The 5,876-nt window shown below is 53.1% G+C and overlaps 1 long non-coding RNA gene across 1 annotated transcript; it reads left to right on the top strand.

Moving 5' to 3' along the window:
• The first annotated feature begins 3,971 nt into the window (after window positions 1-3,971).
• On the top strand, window positions 3,972-5,321 carry LOC107214755. The gene is made up of 3 exons (XR_004500271.1): window positions 3,972-4,095; window positions 4,495-4,607; window positions 5,176-5,321. It is a non-coding gene; the product is annotated as an uncharacterized LOC107214755 (long non-coding RNA).
• Window positions 5,322-5,876: the final 555 nt, after the last annotated feature.

The raw sequence follows: 5,876 nt of genomic DNA, 5'->3' as shown, positions 1-5,876 counted from the left end.
AAGGGAGAACCCCCCAGGGACTCAAACCCAATCAGAACACCTGGGCCACCCTTCACAAGGGGTTTGGGGTGGGACAATGGAACCCTTTGTCATCCCTGAGGCCACTGCCACACTTCTGTGGTGGGGGATGCCCTGCTGGAACAGATCAGCTCTTCTGTGGTGGGGGATGCCCTGCCAGAACAGATCAGCTCTTCTGTGGTGGGGGATGCCCTGCTGGAACACATCAGCTCTTCTGTGGTGGGGGATATCCTGCCACACTGGTTTCCAAGCAGCAGCTGCAGTTCCTAAGCAGACAGGCAGAAGTGACAGCTCCTACAGGCTTTAGGAAAAGGACTTGGGTCCTCCCACCTGGATTTTTGGTTGTTTCTTCAGACCATGGTGCATACATGAGCATATTTTGTTGGATGCCTCATCAGAAAGGCCAGATGGGTCTGTTCTGCTGTTGTGGTTGTGTTTGGCAAAGCCTGGTCCTCTCACTTTCTCACCCCAGGTTTATCAGCAGGAGGCCTGAAGCTGGGTGAAGGGAGCTCCTTTCTTGCCAGCTTGCCCTCCTGCTCATCTCCTTTGCTTGCCCATCAGGCCTTTGTGGATTCCCTTACAGTGAGCATCAGTCGGTGCTGAGGGTACCAAGGGCTGTCTTTGCCTCCATCAACACAACCCCTTTTAGAGCAGGTTACAGTAACTTGCAGGGGAAAGGGAGACAACAGAGGCTGTGTCCTTGTGGCTCCCTTTTCTTGGAGAACAACCAGGTCTGAGCAGGGTGGTATTGCCCAGGATATAAACCAGAAGGGAAAAGCCACTCAGTGCAACTGAGGGTAAGCTGGGAAGAGGAAAAGGAGAAGAAATGAGATGTTAAGGATGTTTTATTGTGTCAGGAAACAAGGTGAATGTAATGGCACTGTATGTGCATCCACTCTGGTAATTAATTCACCACTATGATCAGACCCAGTTTAGCACTAGATACAAGTCCTGGAGATAATAAATTTCCCACGACCTGGGAGTGTAGTGGGAACAATTGGGTAGAGAAAACAAGCTCAAGTTAATACTTCTGGCCAGCAAAGGCAACAGCAATAAACTTTTATAGATAACAAAAACTGACAGGAAAGGTATGGTTGCTCTAACCAGAAAATCACCTCTGAGTTAGTCACTGGCCATCGAAAGTTTGTCTTGGGTGTCTTCACACACAAAACTGTGAGAAACAGGACTTCACACATTCCAGGGTGTGTGGTTCCATCACTGTAAGGTGAACAGGAGCCAGCTCATGGCCTCAGGGGCAGCCTCCCTTCGTGTGCCAGCCCTGGAACAAGTGCCTGGCAGCGCTGGTGCTGCTGAGGCTGAATCCTAATAACCCCCAGAGTTCAGACATGTGCAGCCCTGCAGCATCCTTCCAATCCAAACCATCCTGCAACTGCATGATGATTCCATGATTCCCTCTGCAAGCTTCCTGTGCTTGTTTATATATAACTTACTAGTTCAGGTGGTGGGACCAGCCATCTAACCTTATGCAGTCCCAGCACTGCCTTTCTCAAACCAAAACGGGGACGAGCAGATGCACGGTTACCACGGGGCTGTCACCCTGGGCACCCCAATTGTGAAAGCAGAGCCACCAGGGCTGTGAGGTCAGAGCAACTGTGCCCTGTGGCACGAGGACAGAGCCCAGAGTGGCTGTCACACTGGGCAGACATCATCTCCTGCAGCTCAGCAGGCAGAGCTGGGCACGGAGGGATGGGGAGGAAAAAGGCTCCCCAGACAAACCACGATGAATCTTCCAAACCACTGGGAGAGGTGACTGTGGAGCTCAGCAAGTACCCAGTGAGCTGGTATGAAGTGGCTGCTCCTGCCCAGTGTTGGAATGGAATGTGGGGTTGGAATGTGGGCTTGGAGCAGCATGGGGAAGCTGACAGGTTTTCTGAAGACCTGTCCTGTGATGTGTGAAGTCTCCTTTCTCTGGGGATGGGTTCCCAGCTGGAGAAGAGGCTCAAGAGACAGGCATAACTTTTCTCTGGTTTCTTTTCCAAGGGATGTTCTTCAGGCTTATTTGGCAACTGGCAGGTGCCTTTGTCTGCCCGGGGAGAAATTCTCTGAGCCCCTGCCATCCTCACAGAGTACACACTACTGTGTGTGCTTTCTACTGTGGACAGGGGCAGGATGGGAATGTCTGAGGCCCAGTACAAGCAAAAGGGAGAGCAGGGTGTGTTCCCTAACCACAGGGCTCCCAGCTGGACGATGAAGCTTGAGCACTGCTTGTGCTTTGGCCAATCTCAGGCAGAGACAAGAGCAAAGCCCCTTGGCAGTGTCACTGGCACAGCAGAGCCACAGCTTCCAGCTTTGGCTGCAGAAGGACAAACTGCTGCGTAGCCAAGCACTCAGGGCAGAGCCAAGCCTCTGCAGGGGAAGGGTTTTCCCCAGCTTTGGCAAGAGACTGTGCAGGTTGGGAAAGCTCTGGGACCAAAGACAGGCAAAGCTCCAGCACTTCCTTGCTGTGAAGGGGTTTGTGTAAGGCTTGGGTAACTGACAGCCCCAGGACTCTCTCTCTTTCAGGCAAAAGATGCTGCTGCTGCTGAGCTTTAAAGTTTTCACCCTGTTGATGTCAGTGGCTCTTGGTGAGTTTTCATGAGCAAACAAGTGAGAGTGACTGCCTGGCTGTGCTGGATACCAGCTTTCCTTTGGGGCCATTATGTGTGGAAACTCCTGTGGCCCCAAGAGCTCCCCGAGTGTTCTCCTGACTGGGACTGGCTGTTGGACCACCAGGAAGGCTCCCAGGTAGTCTCACAGCCAAGCTACTGCTCTGGCCACTGGACTGAATGGCTTGCTGCAAGACTGAGAGAGAAGGGCATAGGTATTTCCAAAGCTGAACCGGGGATGCCCAGAGGGAGGGGCTGTGCAAGGGGAGGGAGTGGGGAGATTCCTCTCCCAGCCTGGTCTTGGTGCTGACCGAAGTGAGGGCAAACAGGGAGTAGAACTGGGACAACAAGCACAACTGCAGACCATGCTGGGATGTCCCCTGCAGCTGATGGCCCTCAGTCAGAGGAGAATCCTATCTCTGCACCCCACATTCCACACCCCAGGGCAGCAGGGAGCACACAAGGGGCCCTCGGTGTGCTGCAAAGCGCAGTCCAGTAACTGTGTCGGTGATGTGATTACAGCTGTTGTTTTCTGCGGGACTGCCCTGTCAGGATGGTCACTGTGGACAAAGGGACTCGTGGAGGTTAGTGACTGTCCTGGGACAGGCACCTCCTGCAAGGGAGTGTTGCTGACAGTGGCTGCATAAACCCGAGGCTCTTCTGCTTCTACACAGCATGACCCAAAGAAGAAGCAGATTGTGTAATCTTCCCTGGGAAGCCATGGTGGCTCTGGCAGTAGATGTTCTAATCCAGAATTTTCACTTTCAGGAGCTGCCAAGTGTATTTCCAGCAGGACTGAAAACTCTCTGGTAAGGGATTTCCTGTACTGGAACTGTGTCTGTGCAGAAGTGTCAGCTGAGCTTGTGCTACCTGTGCTCAGTTTCCAAACAGCAAAGGCTCCTGTACTTCAGTCCTGCCTTTGCCTTTTGCTCAGCTGGGGCTGGAAAGAAGCACTGGCAAAGCAGAGGAAGCACGTGTGTCTCTTTAGAGCCCAGGTGTCTCACAGAAGGAATGGGCTGCTTTGACAAGATCTGCTTTTCTGTTCCTGCAGGAATTCACACACTTTGATTGAAACCCAAGAGCTGCAGAATCTGCTGGGAGAGGTCACTCAACTGAGGGCAGAGATCAGTAGTTTGAAGGTGACCCTGCTATTTTGGGGAAAGAGGCCTGGCTGGGCAGAACCCCCAAGAAAGCTCTCTTTGGTATTGTTGGTGGGGACAGAACGTTGTGGCCACAAACACTGTTCCTCAGTCCTCTGTCAGCAGCAGTTTCCCAGCTCTGTGGGCATGGGAAGAGAGGTTTCAGTCCTGCTGGAAATACACTCTCCATGTGTGGCTGACACCGAGCTCTGCCTCTGTGGGTGATGGCAGCGTGCTGATGTGGCCCTTTCCTGTCTGCTCATGGTCCCAGGAACTGACCCAGATGGCTTTGGAATCCTGTGTCAAGACAGACTGGGCCCTTAAGAGCTCTGGTAAGGACACAAGCAGCCCGGTCCCCTTGCCCTGTGCTTGTCTGTGTCCTGTCCACAGTCTCCACAAGGATGACTGGGGTTGTCCCCAGACATCTTCCTGTGGAGATGGCACAGGAATTACAACGTTCCTGCATGGATGGAGGGGCTCTCTTCCTCTCCACAGCATCTGGAGAAGGAATGGCTGGCTTGTCCTTCGCTTCAGCCCAGCACTCCTAGCCCTGTGGAAGAGGCAGTCACCAGGCACATCACTGCTGTCATTGCCCTTTGCAGCTGGGCCTCCCCAGGACAGGGTGATGCAGACAGGACAGGTGGACATGGAACTGGCCAGTGGCATCAGAAATGGTGTCTGAGCACCAAGCCCTGCCAGCCTTGCAGCCATTTGCCCTCCCTTCCTTACAGGAGCCACCATTGACACACAAAGAACTTCTCAGACCTACGACTGCAAAGAGAGTTCTCTCTGGAGGATTTTACGCTTCTTCTGGACTGCCAGCCCTCCTGATACTATTTTGCAGGTATCTTTGCAGAAATCACCAGTTTTCTTCCCTCCTGTGAATTTGGAAACCTTTCTCAGGGGGTTTCCTCTCAGCCCAGGGGTAGTGGTCAAGCCCACAGTGTAGATTTAGATTCCTGAAACCAAAGGTGGAACATAGGGCTGGGCTTGCTGAGAAGCAGTGGTTCCTCTCTGGAGGGAGTGGAACCAAACTGAGCTGTACTGCTGCATTCTGCCCACAGTCCTCAGCCACAGCTGGGTGAAAGGATTTCCTTCTACCTGGTGACCACTGTCAGCCCTAAGAGCTGATTGCCAGGGTGGGAGGTGGGAGGAGGAGGGATGCCCTACAGAGTCCCTGGGCAGAGGTGTTTCTGCTTGTCCTTGGGAGGGATGGTTTCCTAACCACTGTTCTCCATTCTGCCATGCTGGGCCCACTTTGGCAGGCAGGGAAGTCCTTCTGCTTCTGTCCATTTCCTCACATGGCCCTTTTTTCAAGCTGAAACAGAGCACACACATGTCAGCCCCAATGCTTCAAGCTACATGGGCAGTTGTGTTAGCCCAGAAGTCACTGCTCTTGCATTCTGTTGCAGCCAAATGTTTTCCCAGGAAAGTGCTGGGCTTTCAAAGGGCATCAGGGCCAGGTTGTCATCAGGTTGCCAGCACGAGTCTACCTGACTGCCATCACAGTGCAGCACATCACCAAAGATGCCTCGCCAAGTGGGACCATCTTCAGTGCCCCCAAAGACATTGCTGTCTTTGTAAGTCTGATGGGTGCTTCTGGGGGGATCTGGCCCTAGGGGGAGGTCAGGGCAAGCGAGGTCTTGCTTGCTTTTGTGCATCCTCTGAGCTTTGTGCCCTGCGCTTTTTTGAGCACTGCAAGCTCAAGGGCTCGAGAGGTCCATCCTTCTTAAGACTTGTTCTGGCCAAGAACCTCAGGGTTCTTGATCAAAACACAAGGCAGAGACTGAGCTCTACCCTAAGCAATGCCAGACTACTGCCAGAGCCCTGGGAGAGGCTGGGTACATAAGAGGGCTGATCCAGTCTCTACAATCCCTCTTTGCCCGGATGAGCCCAACTCGCTCTCCTTGTGCTTTGCTCCCAAGGGAGTGGAGGAAGACAGAGAAGAGGAAACTCTCCTGGGGATGTTCACCTACAATGTGGAAAAAGATCCCATGCAGACTTTCCTTCTGAAGGTATGCTCCACACATAGGGCCAGATGACAGGGAGCAGAACAGGTTTGCTCGAAAGTTCATGGCAGGGAAGCTGCAAATGTTTCCTCCCTGGGCAGAGG

This window comes from Parus major, chromosome 26, assembly GCF_001522545.3.
Source record: "Parus major isolate Abel chromosome 26, Parus_major1.1, whole genome shotgun sequence".
NCBI lineage: Eukaryota > Metazoa > Chordata > Aves > Passeriformes > Paridae > Parus > Parus major.
The sequence above is the reverse complement of the archived record's forward strand: the minus strand, read 5'-3'. Positions and strand labels throughout refer to the sequence as shown.